The following is a 21,705-nucleotide window of genomic DNA, read 5'->3' on the forward strand; positions in this document are numbered from 1 at the left end:
AATAGGTTTCAATGAGATCTCCCCTTATTCTTCAAAACTCAAGTGCGTACAGGCCCAGAGCCATAAAACATTCCTCATAATATCGTTCCCGGAATCATTCTTGTGAACCTGCTCTGGACACTCACCAATGCCCCATAAAGCCTCAGTGTCACGTCTTTGCTCTTATACTTTACTCGTCTCAAAATGAATGCTAACTTTATATTTGCCTTCCTTACACTGACTCAACCTGCAAGTTAACCTGTAGCAAATCCTACACAAGGATTCCCAAGTCCCTTTGCACTTTTGACTTTTGTATTTTCTCTCCGTTTAGAAAATAGTCTCTGCCTTTATTCCTTGAAAGTGTACGACCATTCAATTCGCTACGCTATATTCCATCTGCCACTTCTTTGCTCATTCTCCAATTTTTGTTTAAGACTCCTTCTGCAGACTCCCTGCTTCCTAAACACTAGCTGCCCCTCCATCTTTGTATTGACTGAATACATGGCCACAAAGCCAAAATATTCCGTCATCCAAATTATTGACTTATAACTGTGAAAAGAAGCGGCCCCAACACCAACCTCGGTGAAACAGCACAGGTCACCAACAACCAACGAGAAAAGACCCTCTTATTCCCACTCTCTGCGACCTGCCTGCCTGCCAGTCAGTCAGTCAGTCAGTTTTACCTGTAATACCATGTTACCTTACCAAGCAGCCTCATGTGCAGCATCTTGTCAAAGGCACTGTCTGATAATCCAAATAAACAACATCCACTGGTTCTCCTCTGTCTATCATGCATGGTATTTTCTCAACGAATTGCGACAGATTTAGGCATGATTTCCCCTTAAGAAAACCATGCTGACTTTGGCCTACTTTATCATGTGCCTGCAAATAGCACAAAACCTCCTCCATAATAATGGACTCCAACATCTTCCCAACCACTGAAGTCAGGCTAACTAGCCTATAGGTGGTCATTACGAATGCCTCCACAATCTCTTCAGCTACCTGTTTAAGAACTCTGGGGTGTAGTCCAACTGGTCTTAGGTGCTTATGAACCTTAAGATCTTTCAGCTCCTGAAGCACCCTCTCCCAAGTGATAGCAACTACAAGCACTTCTGACCCCTTACACTCTTGAAAATCTGGCAAATTACTTGAGTCTTCCACTGTGAAGACAGACTCAAAATACTTAAGTTCATCCGTAATTACCACCTCTCCAGTGTCATTTTCCAGTGGTTTGATATCTACTGTTGCTTCACTTTTATTCTTTGTATATCTGAAGAAGCTTTTGGTGTTCTCTTTTATATTACTGGCTAGCTTCCTTTTGTATTTCATCTTTACCCTCCTAATGGCTTTTCAGTTGCCTTCCGTTGGTTTTTTAAAAGCTTTCCAGTCCTCTAACGTCCCACTAATTTTTGCTATATTAGTATGCCCTTTGCTTCTATGCTGTCTTTGACTTCCCTTGTCAGCCATGGTTGTTTCATCCTTAATTTAGAGTACTTCTTCATCTTTGGGGTATATCTATCCTGCGCCTTCCAAATTGTCCTCAGAAACTGCAGCCATTGCTGTTCTGCCGCCATTCCTGGTGGAGTCCCCTTCCCACCAACTTTGGCCAGCTCCTCTCTCCTGCCTCTGTAAATCCATTTACTCCACTTGTGCTACATCTGACTTTTATCTTCTGTCAAACTGCAGGGTGAATTTTATCACTATGATCACTGATTCCCAAGAATTCCTTTTCCTTGAGGCTGGTGTTCTGCACTGGGTGTCAGATGTGGGAAATCCGGGAGACTCCCAGCTTCCCGGACGGCCACATCTGCACCAGGTGCATCGAGCTGCAGCTCCTTAGGGACTGGGTTAGGGAACTGGAGCTGCAGCTCGATGACCTTTGTCTGGTCAGGGAAAGTGTGGAGGTGATGATAGAGAGGAACTATAGGCAGGTAGTCACACCGGGGCCTCGGGAGACAGGTAAGTTGGTAACAGTCAGGAGAGGGAAGGGCAGGAGTCAGAGGCTAGAGGGCACCCCTGTGGTTGTACCCCTCGACAATAAGTGCTCCTGTTTGAGTACTGTTGGCTTATCTAGGGGAAGCACCAGTTGCCGTGCCTCTGGCACAGAATCTAGCCCTGTGGCTCAGAAGGGTAGGGAAAGGAAGAAGGCAGCAGTAACAAGGGACTCTACAGTTAGGGGGTCAGACAGTGCGTGGAATGGGCTGCCATCAACGGTGGTGGAGGCGGATACAATAGGGTCTTTTGAGAGACTCCTGGATAGGTACATAGAGCTTAGAAAAATAGAGGGCTATGGGTAACTCTAGGTAATTTCTAAAGTAAGTACATGTTCGGCACAGCATTGTGGGTCGAAGGGCCTGCATGGTGCTGTAGTTTTTCTATGTTTTAATTGGATTGAGTACATTGGTAGATCTTACAGTTGTGCATGAAGCTCATGGAAAGAAACCCTGATAGGGAAAGGTAAAGATAAAGACTGGGGAATTGATGGCTTTGATGTTGTATAGCTCCATGACCTAGTTTAAATGAAATAGTTATAAAATTTATTCTATGTGCTGTATGAGTTCCAAATCCTTTCCCTTTCAAGCAACAGTTCTGTAAATATTATTTCTTTGAATAATTTAGGGTCTGTCCATTGTAATAGAAAAAGTATGTTGTACAGTAATGAACAAAGTAATTGTGTTGGAACATGCATCCAAAATCCAATGTTAGCCAGAGCAAGAGAATCTATTTCATGACTCTGACCATATGCTTAAATTCCATAAATAAGAGCAACGCAGACATTAGCAGATTAGAATTAAAGTGGAAGGTTGATGTATACATCCATATTTGTTCTTTTCGCTGGAAGGCAGCTGTAAAAAGAAAATAAATGTATGTATTTGTCTAAATGCATCTGATCCTTGTGGAACGGAAAGAATAAAAAGACTTGCTGGGAATTCTATTGCTTGCCATTGGGTAAGTGATGGATTTTCTCTCACCTAATGCATCCTCCCACACTTGTGAATGATAGATATTGAATCTGTTTGCCACTAAATTCAGCCCTGCAGCACTCAGTTCTGTTGCTGAGAACTTTGAAACAGAAGTAGGTCCAATACCTGTTCCACCACTCAATGTATCATGGCCGACCTACAATTCAGTTATCTGCTTTTGTTCCATATTCCTTAAGACCTATGGTTAAAAAAGAACATGCTTATCTGTCTGAATTACTGTGAACAATCTACATAGGATTAACTTCCATCTCTGAAAGGGAGTGCCAAGCTCCCTCTACCATTTGTGTGTGATGTTGTGTATCCTTGCATCACTCCTTGAGGGCCTGGCTTGTTGCTTTAGAACCCATCATCAGCCCTATATTTCTTGGCCAAGAAAAAATGAATCTCTCTGTCTATTCTATGTGGTTTTATTATATTTGAAGTGATGAGAAAGTGTGAAGAATAAAATTTGCGATTGATTTAGGGTTTACAATAATGGCAGTTAATGGATGATGTGTGGTCAATAAGTCAAGGGGATTAACCTAGTTCCAGAAAATTATTCCCTTCTACTTGTACTAGAAACCCTGCTGTTGAGCTACCAGATCTAGTTCAAGTTTTTTGTGGATTTCAAGGCTAATATATCCATCTTAAAGTATGAGGTACAGGATTGATTGGGTTACTCCATGTATGGTCTAACTCTGTTTGGAACATGATCTTTACTTTCTTGAAGTTGGGCTTTTGCCACATTCTTCTGGCTTTGTGATAATTGCATTTTCATTCTGGAATTTAAACTTTCCACCTACAATTGTAGGATTTAAACCAATGCCTCCAAATCTTGTAACATAATCCTTGTGTTATAGAACCCCATATTTCAGTAGCCTACTCACATGATCCCAAAGCATATTTGTGACTCCAGAAACAGTAGTATACGCACTGAGAGTCTGTGATTAAAAAGCAAAGACTGCTGGAAATGCTCAGCAAGCCAGGCATCAGTTGTGGAGTAACAAACAGGATTAATGTTCAGGGCATGGCTTCTCATTGATACCAGCACATCAGGTCTTCCATTCCAAACTCTGAACCTTGAGCCCCAGTTCAGAACTCGATCATTCTGAAATGCCAGACTCCTCAGCTTTATGCATAACCTTTAGAAATAGTTTTTAAAAGAATCTCAGAGCTTAAGATATGAAGTAGCCATTGGGGCAGTTGGGGATGAAGTCAGGATCTTCTTTGAGGCCTAGTGCCTTCCCAGTGGATAGCTACTACCTCAAGGCAATAGCAAAATAAGGCCTGAAACCTCCCCTTCCTGTGCAGCTACAGGAAAGCAGTGGGATAGGGGTAGGGAGGTGGCTGTGGACATGAAGAGAAGTTGAACAAAGCATAACTGAGCTTATTGACTTTGTTCCTCTTTCCAAAAAAGTTGCCTAGCCTGGCAAGTAAAATATTTCCCGAATTTTCTATGTTGATATATTTAGACCTCAAATGTTTCAGATAATGATTTAGAAGTTCTTTTACCTGTCAAAGTTCAGTCCAAAATTTATTTTGTTTTTGGTTTATCATTGTTACATGTACCAAGAGACAGTGAAATGTATGTCTTGCGTACTGTTTCTACAGATCAAATTACTACAAAGGGCATTGAGCAAGAATGAGGTAAAACAATAACAATGCCAGATAAAATGTGAAAGTAACTGAAATAACAAAGTGCAAGATCATAATGAGGTAGATTGTGAGGACAAGAATCTGCTATTGTACAAGAGGGCCGTTCAAGAGATAAAAACAGTGGGATTTCTCCTCACCTGCCTATCATCTCTCCCTGGCGCCCCTCATTTTCTTTCTCCCATGGTCCACTCTCCTCTCATCAGATCCCTTGTTCTCCAGCATTTTACTTTTTATTACTTGCCTGCTTCTTGCTTCATTCCTCCTCTCCCACCTATCACCTTTTATCTTGTACTCCCAGCAACCCCAATTTAACCCCAGCCTAATCATGGGACAATTTACAATAACCAATTAACCTACTAACTGGTATGTCTTTGGAGTATGGGAGGATGCTGGAGCACCCAGGAAAAATCCACATGGTCATGGGGAGAACTACTGTCTGTCCTTACAGACAGCAGTGAGAATTAAACCTGGGTCACTGGTAATGTAAAGCATCATGCTAACCCTATACTACTGTGATTTATTATCCCTTCCAACCCCTTTCTCCTGCCTTTTACCTGCAACCTTTGAGGCCCTAACTAAGCAAGAACCTATCAACTTATGCTTTAATTTTACCCAATGACTTGACCTCCACAACCATCTATGGTAATGAATTCCACAGATTCTCTACCCTCTGGCTAAAGAAATTCCTCCTCGTCTCCAATCTAAATTGATGACCCTCTATTCTGAGGCTGTGCGTTAGACTCACCCACTGCAGGAAACATCCTCTGTACATCCACTACATCCAGACCTTTCAACATTTGATAGGTTTCAATGAGATCTCCCTCATTCTTCTAAACTCCAGTGAGTATAGGCCCAGAGTCATCAAACATTCCTCAAATATTAACCTTTCATTCCCAGAATCATTCTCATGAACTTCCTCTGGACCTTCTCCAATGCCAGCATATCTTAGATTAGGGGGTTCTAAACTGCTCACAATCTTCCAAAATCAGTCTGACCAATGTCCTATAAAGCCTCAGCATTACACATTACTTGCCCCTCCACCTATCTTCGTATCTCAGAAACTTGGTCACGAAGCCATCAATTCCATCATCCAAATCATTCACGTATAAAGCAAAAAGAGTTGGTCCCAACACTGACCTCTATGGAACACCACATATCATCTGGACCAGATGTACACCATCTGGTCCAGGTGAGTTATCAACCTTCAGACCTTTGAGTTTCCCAAGCACCTTCTCCTTAGCACTGACTTTTGCTGCCTGACACTCTCGAATTTCTGGCATACGGCTAGTGCCTTCTGAGTGATGACTAACACAAGATACTTAAATTCCTCCACCATTTCTTTGTCCTACAATACTACTTCTCCAGTGTCACTTTCCAGCCGTCCAATAGCTACTCTCACTCTCTTTTACTCTATGTATTTGAAAAGTTTTTGACATCTTTTATATTATTGACTAGCTTTCCTTCATATTTTGTCTTTTCTCTCCTTATGGCTTTTTTAATTGCCTTCTGTTGGTTTTTAAAAGCTTCGCAATCCTCTAACTTCTCACTAATCTTGCTATATTATATATCCTTTTCTTTACTTTTATGCTGTCTTTGACTTGCCTTGCCAGACATGGTTGCCTCATCCTTCAGAAAATTTCATCTCCGGAATATATATCCTGTGCCTTCCAAATTGTCACCAGAAACTCCAGCCATAACTGTTTTTGCTAGTGTCCCCTTCACATCAACTTTGGCCAGCTCCACTCTCATGCCTCTGTAATTTCGTTTACTCCACTGTAATACTGATACATCTGATTTTTTATTTTTACCTTCTCTGTCTCAAACTGCAGGGTGAATTCTATCATATTATGATTACTGCTTCCCAAGGGTTCCGTTACCTTAAGCTTCCTAAGCAAATTCAGTTCATTACACAATGCCCAATCTACAATGGTCTTTCCCTTAGTGGGCTCAACTACAAGATGTTTTAAAAAGCCATCATGTAGACATTCTACAAATTCCCTCTCTGAGATCCAGCACCAACCTGATTTTTCCAACCTACCTGCATATTGAAATCCCCCATGACTAATGTGATATTGCCCTTTTTACATGCTGTTTCTATCTCCCATTGGAACGTGAATACCTAAACCTGTATACAACTCTCGTCAAGGTATTTTTACCCGTGCAGTACCTTCACCAGAAAAGATCCCAATGATCCAGACATCTGAAACCCTGCCCTCTGCACCATTTCCTCAGCCGTGCATTCATCTGCCAGCATGTCAGAGATAGACACAACTATTGTGTTCAGCTTATTGGACTCCCCACTCACTTTCAATAAATTGAATTTTATTTTGTACTACTTTCCAATGCCTTTGATTATCTTATGAAGATTTATTTACTTATTTAGAGATACAGCCCTTAGAACTTCACCATTCAGCAACACTGGACAGCCCCAGTTTAACCCTAACCTCATCACAGTTCAATTTACAATGCCCAACTAGCTTACCCAGTACATCTTTGGACTGTGGGAGGAACTGGAGGATCCGGAGAAAACCCATGTATTGTACGGGGAGTACATACACACTCCTTACAGAGGACATCACAATTGAACACTGATGCTCTGAGCTGTAAGAGCATCGTGCTTTCCACTCTGTGACCTTGGTGCCCGGACAAGCTTGTACTCAGTGCAATTAGAAGAAAATTGATTGAAAAAGATCAGATCTTGAATAAAATGGCTGTGGAGATGTAGCCCTTTTGTGGGGACATATGTACAAAAATAAGGAATTTCCTAGTTAGACACAGGTAAGCCAATGGTTTTTTTTTTTACACATCCCAAAGTGGTTTGAGCCTTTAGTACTCTCTTCTTCAAAGGATGGTAGAGGCAGAGTCTCTACTTCTGTGTCAGAGATATCCAGATACTCAATAATAAGCAGCTGAGAGGTTATTGGGGGTGGATAGGAATGTAGATTAGATTAGAGACCCTATTTGAAGATACAGGTTGCAATTACAGAGGCTTATTTGCCATTGTCTGAGTAAAGCCACATTGATGAGATCTTGATATTGCTGGGAGACGCAACTGCAAAATGTTAGTGTGGCCACAGGGAGTTGTGGACTGGCGTGACGGGGAGGTGGGGATTGGGGTGAAGGAGAAGTGGGGTTGGGGTATCAGGGAGGATAGGATTGAGGGTGATGTGGAGGTGAGGATTCAGTCTTCCATGATACTTTCCAATATTTATGTAAGCTACTCATTTTTTTTTGTTATCAACCACCAGTGCATCTCTGACTTAAAGTAACATCTATCATCAAAGATCGCTACCATCTAGCCCATGCAGTCTTTTCGTAGCTACCAACAGGCAGGAGGTACAGTAGTTTGATTTCCCACACCAGCAGGTTCAAGAACAACTTCTTCCATTCAACTATTTATTTCTTGAACCAAACTGCACAACCCTCACCACTAACTCACTTGTTAAAGCAACACTGTAACAAGTTTGATCACCTTGCACTACCCTGGTCTTCCTTTGCTTTGTTCTTCCTTGTCAAGGTTGTTCCTGCTTTATGCCCAAGTTCTGCTTTTCTTGTGGATGCTGCTTGTCTAATGCTATGTGTGTATGACATGGCTGAAAGAAAGTTTCTCATTGCACCTTTGCATACATGTACGTGTGCATATGACAATAAACTCAACTTCGACTGTGCTTTTTGGCTTATCAATTAATGTAATTATTACTTATTTTAACTATCTGTGCATGTCCCTCTGAAAACTGATATTATCTGTCTTTCTGGTAATTACAATTAGAACATTGTATCATTTGCAAACATTAAATTATTTCTTTAACACCTAAGTCTGGGTCACAAGCAAACATCAGAAATGGCAGTGCTCCCCAACCTTGGAGGATGCTACTCTGTACTGTATATCTCTGCTGTCTGAAAAATAGTTGTTCATTACCACTGTCTTTCTTACTGTCAGTTTTTATCCACACTGCCCTTTTAATCCGACAGGCATCAAATTTGCAAATTTTAGGAGATATTCTGAATGCATACATAAAAATATGGTCTTATTTTCCACAATTTTGACTAGTTTTCAAATATTGTATTTTTGGATTGGTTTCAGCTTTTCTGAAACAGACAGGTATTTTACATTTTCTCATTATGTATTCATTGAAGTGTGCGATGGAAATTCGAGGTAAATTCCACTGTGCCATGCTACTGTTTATAAAAAAAATTACATCAGTCGAAGACTGCACAATTCAAAACAAAAACTCCTGGATCACAAGGGAAGGAGCTTGCTTGGCAGAAGTCGGAGGAAACTCATTCAGATGAAAATAATCTCAACTTTAAAACTATGTGCCTGATAGCTGTTTTTATCCCTATTTACAAGAGACACACAAGCAAAATAGATGCTTGGGGATAAAGTTATACTTGCTACATTAGTCGTGGACCTACTGATCAGACAATTGCTTGGTTCTTTGGTGTCCAGGATGACACAACAGGACTTGCAATAAGATTGGAAAAAACATTGTGTAGGTTCCTTGCCCCACAGACCTGAACTTCTTGGCTGATGAAACTCTGAAATTCTGGAGGGTTGTGGAGGCTCAATCACTGGAGAGAAGGAGGGTTTTTTTTTTTTAAAAACTGGATGTCTAAAGATAATCTGGAACTGGCACAAAAGCTAAGTTGAAGCCAGAGGCTGATCAACCATGATTTAAATTATGGAAGATCCATTTTTGCTTCTGTTCTTGTGTACTCATTTACCCTGGGTGTGGTGGAACCTAATTTCCACTCTCTAAGCAAACTGAACAGGTGGGAATTTAGTTGGTGTTTTGTAGAGTTTGAAATAAGAGTCAAAATGTAAAGGGACAGCTAAAATATCATAAACAAATAATTAAAAGAATTATACATAATTATTTATTATTTGAGATGTAGATTATTTCAAAATACCATGTAGCATTTTGACATTCTCAGCAGGTAAAAGTAATTTGTTTCAGAGCCAGAGAGATATGAATACAGGACTGAGATGTATCAAACTCTGCATTCTGCAGAAGATGGTGGATCACCCTCATCACAAAATGCTGGAAGAGCTTATTAGGTCAGGCAGCACCTGTGGAGAAATAAGCAGTTGATGTTTTGGGCTGAGATTGTTCATTAGGACTTGGCCTGAAAAGTCAGCTGTTTATTTCCTTTCATGGATGCTGCCTGCCCTGCTGAATTCCTCCAGTGTTTGGTTTATATTGCTCAAGATTTCCAGCATCTGCACAATCTCTTAAGTGCCATGTCACGATCAACATTGATGGTAGAAGGTACACTTTGGCCTCCAGGTAATGTGATGATGCACAATCCTGATCTGACCCTCTCTTCCATCTGCCAGAGCAGTCATGTCTTTAATACTTCTCTTGTTCCCTGTTGTGTTGGACATCCAATGAGAAATCAACAACTAAAGCTTCTGTATATGCAACAAAGAAGGGTTACTGTTGACTTCCACATTTACCCAAACGCACTCTAAAATTTCCATCTCTCGCCTTCAACCTTGTTCAATGCATGGACTCTCCTTCAATTCTGTGCCCAGCAATCCAATCAAACAGGATGCTCCTTGCAGTTCAGTTTTATTTCCCTACACATTAATTACACTTGTGCAAATCAGGTTCTTAGTGGCTGTAACTGTCTTTTCTGTCTATGAGCATGGGCATCCTGGATTCACTGAATCAATCTGTGTGAACCTATTTGACAAGTGAATGGAGAAGCACGCTTGCTTTGACTCTACTGAAGTACAGGAGTGGAAAGAATCAGCACTTATGTAATTATTTTGCCTTGCAAATAAAACACTGCTTCTTTGGTGTAAATATATTGTGCTTCAGTCCATGTCTGAAGATTTAAGAGAATGATAATTAGGGTTCCATCTCAGGTAATTTTTCCTGAGAATTGTTGAAGGACTTTAATAACTCTTACTTTTCAAGCATTAGGTGAGTTTACGGAATCCATGTGACCTTTTGTGGTGCGTTCCTACACCCACTCATGTGGAATTGTGTTGTTCGGCAAGAGTTCATGACAGAGTAAGCTCCAGTGCCATTGTCTTAACACATGCAGCAATTTTCACTGATCTGACTGGCTAATTCATAGCACATAGAACATTACAGCACAATACAGGCTTTTTCAGCCCACTACGTTGTACTACTCTGATGAATCTAACTTTTCCCTCCAACATTGCCCTCCAATTTTCTAGCATCAATATGCCACTTGTTACGAACCCCGTAACTGGGTCACTTACCAGCAAAGATAGAGATGTCTGTTGAAGTCTGATGATACTATTTTTAACAGTATTTATTAGTAAAAATACACAAAAATAATATCAATGCAAATATACAAATAATATACGTCGTCAATACTAAATCTAAAAGTGCGGGTATAATAATAATCAATAAGAAATAAGCTCTATCGTTGTCTAGGGGATAATGATTTGTCCGATGGAAATATAAAGTTCACTCAGTTCATGCAGGCTGCAGCCGTTGGGGACCGCTGTGTTGCAATTGTTGGAGAGAGAGAGAGAGAGAGATAGGATGGGAACAGTTACCGCTACGGGTTTTTTTTCCAACCTTCCTTTATGATTTCGATCCGTCAGGTGTCTTGTTGCCGTGGCCATTCAATTGTGACCTCTCCTTTAGCTAAACCGTTCTTCCGTGGTGAGCCCGCCACCCCAGGCAAGGGAGGACACACACGAGCCCCCACCGGCTTTCGCTATCAAACGCTGTCACGAGATTTCTAGTGTTTCTCCTGGTGCGTCTAAAGGGGTTGTTCCCCAGACCCCTCTTTTATCCTCACTCACGGGGTCTCAGATGTCAATCAGGTTGGGATGATGCAATCCCTCAACCAGACCACTCTGGTTGTCCCCGAGGGGTTTCAATGAATAGTGCAGTACTCAATACACAATTCCGTCTCCAAGAGACAATGGCCGTTATCAGTGGTTCCGTTTCGCTGAGGTCAGGACACATTCCAAACCTTGTGTATTCTGGACGTCTCTCTCTCATTTCCTGGGTCTCAGACCCGAAATAATAGCGATCTTGCGATTCTCAAAAAGGAGGGGGCGACTTTGTACCCTTCGGCCCCTCAGAGTTGCTTCACATTCGTAACACACTCAATAGATCTTGAAGCATATTAGGAGCATCAGTATGTATGACTGGTCTTGAGAACCATTCCAGAGGATATGTTCTTTAAAGCAAATAATATACACCGTAGAATAGTATAACGCAGGATCAAGCCATTACAGAGATTTCACTAAGGCATTTGATAAGGTTCCTCATCCAAGGCACATTCAGAAAGTAAGGAGGCATGGGATCCAAGGAGACCTTGCTTTGTGGATCCAGATTAGCTTGCCCACAGAAGGCACAAGGTGGTTGTAGATGGTTTGTATTCTGGATGGAGGTCGGTGACCAGTGGTGTTCTGCAAGGATCTGTTCTGGGACCCCTTTCTCTTTGTAATTTTTAAAATATATATAAATGACCTGGATGAGGGGGTAGAAGGGTAGGTTAGTAAGTTTGCCCCTGACACAAAAGTTGAGGGTGTTGTGGATAGTCTGGAGGGTTGTCAGAGGTCACAGTGGGACATTGATAGGATGCAGAACTGGGCTGAGAAGTGGCAGATGGAGTTCAACCCAGGTAACTGTGAGGTGGTTCATTTTGGTAGGTCAAATTTGAAGACAGAATATAATAATGTGGAGGATCAGAGACCTTGGGGTCTGTGTCTATAGGACAGTCAAAGCTGCTGCGCAGGTTGACAGTGTTGTTAAAAGGTCATATGGTGTCTTGGCCTTCATCAACCGTGGGATCAAGTTCAAAAGCCATGAGGTAATATTACAGTTAGACCCCACTTAGAGTACTGTGTTCAGTTCTGGTCCCCTCACTACAGGCAGGATGTGGATCATATAGAGAGAGTTCAGAGGAGATTTACAAGGATGTTGCCTGGATTGTAAAGCATACCTTATGAGAATAGCTTAATTGAACTTGGCCTTTTCTCCTTAGAGTGACGGAGGATGAGAGGTGACCTGACAGAGGTGTATAAGATGATGAGAGGCATTGATCGTGTAGATGGCCAGAGGCATTTTCCCAGGGCTGAAATGGCTAACACAAAGGGGCATAGTTTTAAGCTGCTTGAAAGTAGGTACAGAGGGGGATCTCAGAGATATTTTTTTAACACAGATAATGGTGGGTCTATGCAATGCACTGCCAGCAACAGTAGTAGAGGTGAATACAATAGAGTCTTTTAAGAGATTCTTAGATAGGTACATGAAACTTAGAAAAAGAGAGGACTATGCGGTAGGGAAATTCTAGACAGTTTTTAGAAAAGGTCACATGGTTGGCACAACATTGTGGGCCAAAGGGCCTGTATTGTGCCGCAGATTGCTTTGTTCTATGGTCTAAGCCCCTCGGCCTATGATGCCTGTGTTAACCATAATGCCAAAGCAAACTAATCCCAACAGCCTGCACATTGTCCATATCCCTGCTTTTTCTTTCTATTCTTGCGCTTGTCTAAATTCCTATTAAATGTTGCAATTGCATAGGCTTCCATGCTCAGGCACCAGTGACTCCCTGTATAAAAAGTTTGCCTTGTAAATCTACTTTTAGCTTTTAACTTTCACCTTAAAGCTATGACATTTCCACCTGGGGGAAAAGGATTTTTAATTTAATCCAATCTATGCCTCTCATAGTTTTATAAATTTCTCTCAGGACATCCATCAGCCTCCCGTTGTCCAGAGAAAACAATTCAAGTTTGTTTAACTTCTCCTGAAAGCTATTACAGTAATCTGCAGTCCAGGCAGCATCCTGGTGAACATCCTTCTTGTAATGTGGTAAAGAAAACTGCATTTAATACTCATTCAAATACACTCAAATTAATCAGCTAACAATGTCATGCTAACTAACTCCAATTATCCCCTGGCTTGCCATAAGAAAGGTCATGCTTTCATAGTCTGCAGCTCCAAAATTACAAATGCAATTTCAATGGTGATTTAAAACATTAGCAAAAATGTTTTTTGGAAGTTCATTCAGGTGTAAAGGCACTGGGATTGTACAGTAATTAGGCCATACACATTAATGAAAGTAAACATGTGGACATCTGAGTAAAGGTGTTGCTAACAACTGGTGCATTAATGTTTGAATTCACACATTGGTCTGTTCAGGAAGTGCAGTTGGGATTTTAGGGAAAATTTTTGACATTGTGTTATATTACATGGAGTTCAGTGGAAAGATCGTTAAACTGAAAAACTTAAAGCTGCTAGCCATGTGTTGATCAGTTGATATAAAAAAAAGCTGCAACTGTCATTGTGTTCACTTACTGTTTTCCCTTTCTCTTTCATAGTCATAGAATTCCTCCGCACCCCTCCCATCCACGTGCCTATCAAAATTTCTCTCTAATGTTGAGTTCAAACCTGCATCCATCATTTGCACTGGCAGCTCGTTCCACACTCTCACCATCCTACGTGAAGAAACTTCCCTTTATATTCCCCTTTAACATTTCATCTTTCACCCTTAACCCATGACCTCTCATTGTAGCTTCACCCAAACTCAATGGAAAAAGTCTGCTTGCATTTACCCTATGTATACCCTTCATAATTTTGTATACCTCTATCAAATCTCCCCTCAGTCTTCTACATTCTAGGGAATAAAGTCCTAACCTATTCCAACTGCACACAATACTCCAAATTAGGCCTCACAATGTGATTATACAATTTCAACATAGCATCCCAACTTCTGGATTCAATACATTGATTTATGAAGGCCAATGTGACAAAAGCTTCCTTTCCTATCCTATCCACATGAGATGGCATATTCATTAATTATTATTTTAATTTTTTTTATTGATATACAATGTGAAATAGACCCTCCCGGCCCAGCAATCCCACCAATTTAATCCTAGCCTAATTGTGGGACAATTTATAATGACCAATTAACCTACCAACCAGTATGCCTTTGGACTGTGGGAGGAAACCCATGTGGTCACAGGGGAGAACATACAAACTTCTTACAGGCAGTGGCAGAAATTGAGCTCTGGTCACCTGTACTATAAGATGGTGTACTAACCATTATGCTACCACGAGGTCTGTATTTCTAGATCTCTCTTCTACTGCACTGCTCAGTGCTGTACTGCCCAACATATAAGATCTATGCTGGTTGGCCCTCCCGAAGTGCAACATCTCACACTTGTCTGCATTAAATTCCACCTGCCATTTCTCAGCCCACTTTTCTAGCTGGTCCAGTTTGTGCTGCAAACTTTGATAGTCTTCCTCGTTGTCCACTAAACCCCTATCTTAGAGCCCTCTGCAAATTTGCTGATCCAGTTTATCAAATTATCATACCAGATTGTTGATACAGGTGACAAACAGCAATGGACCCAGCACCGATCCCTGTGGCACACCACTATTCACAGGCCTGCAGTCAGAGAGGCAACCACTTACTACCACTCTCTGGCTTCTTCCATGAATCTAATTTACTACCTAGTTTGGAATGCAAAGTAACTGAACCTTCTTGACTAACCTCCCATGTGAACCACGTCAAAGTCTTGCTAAAGTCCATGTAGACCACATCCACTGCCTAGTCTTCATCAAGTTTCAAAGGTCCAATTTAATGTCAGAGAAATAGATACATTATACATCCTGAAATGCTTTTTTTTCTCAACCATTGATGAAAACAGAGGAGTGCCCCAAAGAATGAATGACAGTTAACTGCTAGAACCCCAAAGTCCCCTCCAGCTCCCCTCCTTCCTGTGCATAAGTGGCAGCAAGCAACAATTCCCCCTCTCCCCACCGGCAAAAAAAGCATCGGCACCCGCCACCGAGCACTCAAGTGTGAGCAAAACAACAGCAAAGACACAGACTTGCAGTTACCCCAAAGACTTTGCCTAATAAGGGAGAAGGAGGTGTCTCTGTTTTTCCCAGCAAGCAGGGAGACATAACAAACAACTTGCTGGCTTACGATGTTAGAAGTCTGTTATGTCGCTTTTTTTCGAGCTCTGTGCCTGAAGATCTCAAAGATCTTGAGTCTCCGGGTACACAGCCACAGATATCCCGGCTCACCCGACGACACACGGGTCTCCTGTAGGTAGACCTATCCTTTTCAATAATTGCCATGAAACTAATGGCATTATGATTACTAGATGCAAAGTTTTTCCTACACATAATTCTGTCACCTGCCATTTCATTCTCAAATAGGAGATCTAGTATTATATTCTCTCTAGTTGGGATTTCTATGTACTGATAAGGAAAATTTCCCGAACACATTTGACAAACTCTTCCCCATTCAGCCCTTTTACGTTCTGGGAGTCCCAGTCAATATGTGGAAAGTTAAAATCACCTGTTATCACAACCTTATGTTTCTTCCAACAGTCTGCAATCTCTAAAAATCCCACGGACTGTTTGGTGGTCTATAAAATGATGCAATTAATATGGTCATACCTTTCTTATCCCTCAGTTTCACCCATAAAACCTCACTAGACAAGCTCTCCAGTCTGTCCTGTCTGAACACTGCTGTGACATTTTCCCTGACTAGCAATTCCACCCTCCCCCCCCCTTTAATCTCTCGTGTTCTATCACATCCAAAACAATGGAACCCTGGAATATTGAGCTGCCAGTCCTGCCCCTGCTGCAACCACATCTCATTAATAGCTACGATGTCATAATTCCATGTGTTGATCCATGCCCTAAGCTGATCTGCCTTTCATTCTACTTGCGTTGAAATACATACAGCTCAGAACTCCACGACATGTTCTGGTGCTCTAGTTCCCATCCCCCTGCAACTTCAGTTAAAATACCCTTTACAGGACCTCATCGACCCTCCTACCCAGCTCATTGGTACTAACGTGGTCCACAACTTCTGGCTGCTTCCTACTTAAGAACGCTGTGGAGGACTTGATCAAAAACGTCCCTGACCCTGGCACTGGGAGTCTCATTCTCATCCACAGAACTTCCTTTCTGTTCTCCCAACAAATGAATCCCGTGTCACTGCAGCTTGCCTCTTCTCTCCACTTCCCTTCTGACCCACAGAGCCAGACTCAGTGCCAGAGACCTGATCTCTGCCTTGCTGATACATACTTTGGTAATAAATGTACTTAGAACTTTGCTAGGTCATACCCTTCAAAGTGGCATACAGTACGTATTGTTGGGGGGGATGGCCACTGCGTACTCTGTACTGGCTGCCTATCTTCTTTCCCCCTCTTGATTGTCACCTTTTTATCTGTGTCCTGCATGCATCTTGGTTGCAACTACCTCCCGAATGATCTAGAGTTCATCCAGTTCCAGCTCCAACTCCAACTCCTTAACACGGATTGTTAGAAGCTACAGCTGGATGCACTTCCTGCAGGTGTAGTCATCAGTGACGTTAGAGGTCTCATCCCACATGATGCTGTTAGTACAATTTTTGGGTTTAGCACATTTACATTTAGCAAATGACTTTGACTCCCAGTCTTCACTTCTGAATATGTATTGTGAATTTAATTTGGAGTGCAGCTCTGAACAATGGGTTCCTAAAGGCAGTGAATCCCAGACCAGACAATACTGATTAAAATTCATTTGGATGTCTGTGGTGTGCATGCAAATCAGGAGGTGTGAAGATTGTATGTGGAGTCAGAGAAAGCATTATCTATACATTGAAAATATGGAATTGTCCTTTGATGTTTAGCACATAAAATATCGAGCCTCATGTTGGACCAGGCAGACCTTTCAACCAAAAGCGTCTCCATATGATGCCTGTTGTTCATGTTTTGTGGAATTAAAAAACGTGTTTTGTATTTACCAGTACTTTTCTCAGGTGACCTCATTCATGTAATGATATTGCAACCACTGTTCATCTATAGAGGTCTGCCAAAGTTTTTGATGTCATGCTAAATATACATAAACTTCTAAGAAAGTAGAAGTGTTATCGTGTCTTCTTTGTGATGACACTTGCATGCTAATCTCAGGACAGATCCTCTGTTATTTTAACGCCAAGGAATTTAAAGTGCTGGAGGAAATATTAGATTGGGTAGAGCTTGAGATGCCAAGCAAGCTCTGTAAATCAGATGTTGAGTCAAGTATCACATAATAATCAGTCTTTCATTTGCTGTTGTAACCATAGTTAAAACACACGGGGAAAGTATTATTTAACTATCTATATTAATACTTTTTCAATTCAATTACAAAACATGTTTTAATTACAGTCCAAACCCATGAGGTAATAAATGTAATCTAATCCAATGCTGAAACTTCCCCTGCTACCCCTCCCCCCACCTCAGTTCCATTGCTTGACCTTTCAACTGAGAAAAGTATTTTTTCTACTCGCAGTAAGAACAGAATCAAAGTAAGGCCTTTAAATTAGTATTCCTGCACTTATTCTGAGATAAGTCAAGTCAGGATTTGTTAAATTTGTAACAATGCCATCTCTTCACTGGCTTGTTATCATACGAGGCTTCAGTCTGTTGATTTAATGGTGGTTGGTGCTAATGTGCATCCCATCAAATGCCATAAAAGGCGTAAACCTGAGCACAATTTCTCATCCTTTGGAGAGTTTATTGAACACTCTGCATTGAGAAAGGTTATTGCTGCCACCTCATTACAGAATGTCAGTGATCCTATCTCCAGGGAGATCACATTGTGAGCCTGATGGAATACAAATGTACACTGAACTTCCACACATGCCTAGCGTTTTAGTAAGTGTCACCACAGGGAACGCAAAGGCTTTACAGCTATAAATAATGATAAATGCGTATAGATAGCAGACTTGAATTTGTACTGGATTTGCCTCCTCGTAAGAGCAGTCTGATAGATTTTAAAGCAAAACGAAAATTAGTTAATTGAGGATTTTGTTTGGTTTTGTTAGTGTTAGAGAGCTGACTGTTCCAGCTCATATACATGTGAGTAATTTTACAGACTTGCTGCTGAGTTTGATGTAAACAATGGCTGCTGTTTAATTGCCACACCTGAGAGACTAAGGATGGACAGAATGATGCAAAATGTATTAAAAAGGAAAGACACATAATGTTCTTCAGAAGTGTGACGTAAAAGCATGCCATACATTAACACTGCAGTCAGGTTTTCCATAACTTGCGACAGAATTGCTTTTTTTATGAGCAAGGCAAGGGAAGACCTCAGAAAGAAGAAAAAGTAATCAAAACATCTTCATGCCAATAAATGCCAATAACTCTGCTCAAAATCAGATTGCCCATATATTTCTCTCTCAGCCAGGGGCTTTTCTGAGTTTAATGTACTAACACTGACACAATATGCTCTGGGCAGCAATTTCTCAAGTTCTTCAATTCATGTGCTTCCTGCCTGCCGAACACACAGGTGAAAATTCCTGGCACGTTTCCATGCTACTGGTGTATTTTCACAGATAGGCTATACACCCATCTTATCATCAATGCTACTTAAATTCAAGATCCAGTTCAAATTCAGTTTACTGTCATTCAACCACACACATGTATACCACCAAATGAAACAATGTTCCATCAGATCAAGGTGCACAACACAGAACATATAACTCACACACATAACACATGAAGTAATACTACCACTGGTAATTTAACAAATAGTAAGGTAAATATATGATACAAATTAAAAAGTAAATAATATAACACTATTGGTGCTTCATATATAATGAGACCTGGGTAAGACCATAAAACATAGAAGCAGAATTAGACCATTCAGCCCATCAAGTCTGCTCCATCATTCCATCATGGCTGATCCTAGATCCTACTCAACCCCATACACCTGCCTTCTCGCCTTATCCTCTGAATGGTAGTGTGCAGGGAGTTCAGTAGTTGTATGGCCTGGGGGAAGAGGCTGTTTTCCATCTTAACAGTTTTTGTCCTAATGCTATGCTACCACCTGCCTAATGGAAGGGGGTCAAGGTGATTGTTGGACAAGTGGGAAGGATCATTGTCGATGCTAAGGGCCCTGCCTATGCAGAGCTCCTGATAAATGTCTCCAATGTGTGGAAGAAAAACTCAGCAGTCCTCACAAAGCTTTGTTGGGACTTGCGGCCATATGCCTTGCAATTCCCATACCAGACAGTGTGCAGCTGTTCAGGACACTGTCAATGCACCTGTAAATACTGGCTAGAATGAGGGGGCAAGGGGAGGGTTCACTCACCTCTGTCTCCTCAGGAAGTGGAGATGCCACTGTGCTTTCTTGAGGGATCAGGTGAGATTGTTCGTTATGTGTACTCCCAGAAACTTGGTGCTCCTACCTGTCTCCATGGAGAAGTTGTGTAAATGCCATGAGGAGAGATTAACCTACGTCTTCTTAGAGTTCACAGTCAGCTCTTCGGTCTCGTCCACACTGGGACTCAAGTTGTGCTCGCACCATTCTACCAGCTGTTCTATCCCCTCTCCGTGCGCCATCTCATCATCGTTGTTGATGAGTCCAGCCACTGTTGTTTCATCAGTGAAGTTGATTCGGTTTGAACTGGATCTAGCAGTGCAGTCCTGCGTCAGCAGTGTGAACAGCAGTGGGCTGAGCACGCAGCCCCGTGGGGCTCCAGTTCCCACTGCGATGCAGCTAGAACTGTTTCTGCCAACATAGACTGACTGTGGCCTTTCTGTCAAGAAGTCCAGAACCCAGTTACAGGGAGGGATGTTGAGACTCAACAAAGACAGTTTACCAACCAGCTTCTGAGGAATGTTGGTATTAAGTGCCGTGAGTAAACAGCATCCTGGTGTATGAGGCACCATCTTCTAGGTGGGACTGAACTGAAAGGAGTGCAGAGGCTATGCCATCATTAGTGGACTGATTTGAACAATAAATGAACTGGAAAGGGTCTAATGTTAGCAGCAAGATGGGTTTTAATGCGATTTATAACCAGCTGCTCAAAGCACTTCATTATTGTTGAGGTCAATGCCACTGGACGGTATCGTTGAGGCAGTCTACGGTCATCCTCTTGGGCACTGGGACCGTACAGGCCAGCTTGAATGCTGAAGAGACAAAGAGATGTTGAAGATGTGTGTGGTGAACTACATATACCATGTCTGGACACGCCCCTCTGCTGACTGCTCCTGTGGCTCCTCCCACAGACCCCGGTATAAAGGCGATTGGAGGCACTGCTCCTCCCTCAGTCTCCAGGATGTTGTGTGGTCGTCTCCTGCAGCTAATAAAAGCCTATCGTTCGCCTCCCGTCTCCGAGAGTTATTGATGGTGCATCAATGTGGAAGTCTGCAACATATCTTCTGTTGCATATTGTATATTAATCTCACCCATTTTAATGCTTCTTTACACCTGCAGATTTTAAAGAAACCTTACAGCATTGGTGTGAATTGGTTACCAGACACAAGCAAGCAAAGGAACTGTTTTCATATGATTAATGGATGAAGGTGAACAGGAAGATGGCAAGTTGGTCAGATTTGCTGATAGGGCAACCACCTGATCTACAGACATGGTTCACAGAGAATGGTTAAACTGCTTTATTATGATTTTGAGATTTAGTTTTATCGAGTAGGAGTCAGGAGGTCATGTTGCAGGTCTCTAAAACTTTAGATAGGCCACATTTGGAATACTGTGTGCAGTTCTGCTTGTCCCATTATAGGAAGGATCTGGAAGCTTCGGAGAGGGTGCAGAAGGGTTTCACCATGATATAGCGTGGATTAAAGAGTATTAGCTAAAATGAAAGTTGGACAAACTTGGATTGCTTTCTCTGGACCATCAGATGCTAAGGAGAGATCTAATAGATGTTTATAAAATTATGAGAGGCATAATTAGATAAGTTAGGTAGAGTCTCTCTTTCCCAGGAGAGAAATAACAAATATTAGAGAGGGGGAAAGTTTAAAGGAGATGAGCAGGATAAGTTTTTTGAGCAGGGAGTGACTGAAATATTGCCGGGGAAATGGTGGAAACCAATAGGACCATATCACTTAAGAGGACTTTCAGCAGGCACATGGATATGCAAGGAATAGAGGGATATAGATTATTTGTGGAGAGATAGATTTAATTTAGTTTGGCATCATGGTCGACTCAGTTATCATGGTCTGAAGGTCCTTTCATGCCCTGCACTGTTCTCTGTCCTACCTTCTATGTTCTGCTTCCCATGAAATATCTCACCAATAAGCTTCCTTATCTACAATCCATGCTGGATGAGTTTGCAAACAGTTTCATTTCCTTTGGTAATGATTCACTCACTTACAGAT

At 41.6% G+C, this 21,705-nt stretch overlaps 1 pseudogene; it reads right to left on the minus strand.

Annotated features, from left to right (window-relative positions):
- LOC140735231 (cytochrome b-like) overlaps nt 1–19,929 on the minus strand; it is a 36,239-nt pseudogene extending 16,310 nt beyond the window's left edge.
- Nucleotides 19,930–21,705: the final 1,776 nt, after the last annotated feature.

The sequence above is a fragment of the Hemitrygon akajei genome, chromosome 1, assembly GCF_048418815.1.
Source record: "Hemitrygon akajei chromosome 1, sHemAka1.3, whole genome shotgun sequence".
Taxonomy (NCBI): domain Eukaryota; kingdom Metazoa; phylum Chordata; class Chondrichthyes; order Myliobatiformes; family Dasyatidae; genus Hemitrygon; species Hemitrygon akajei.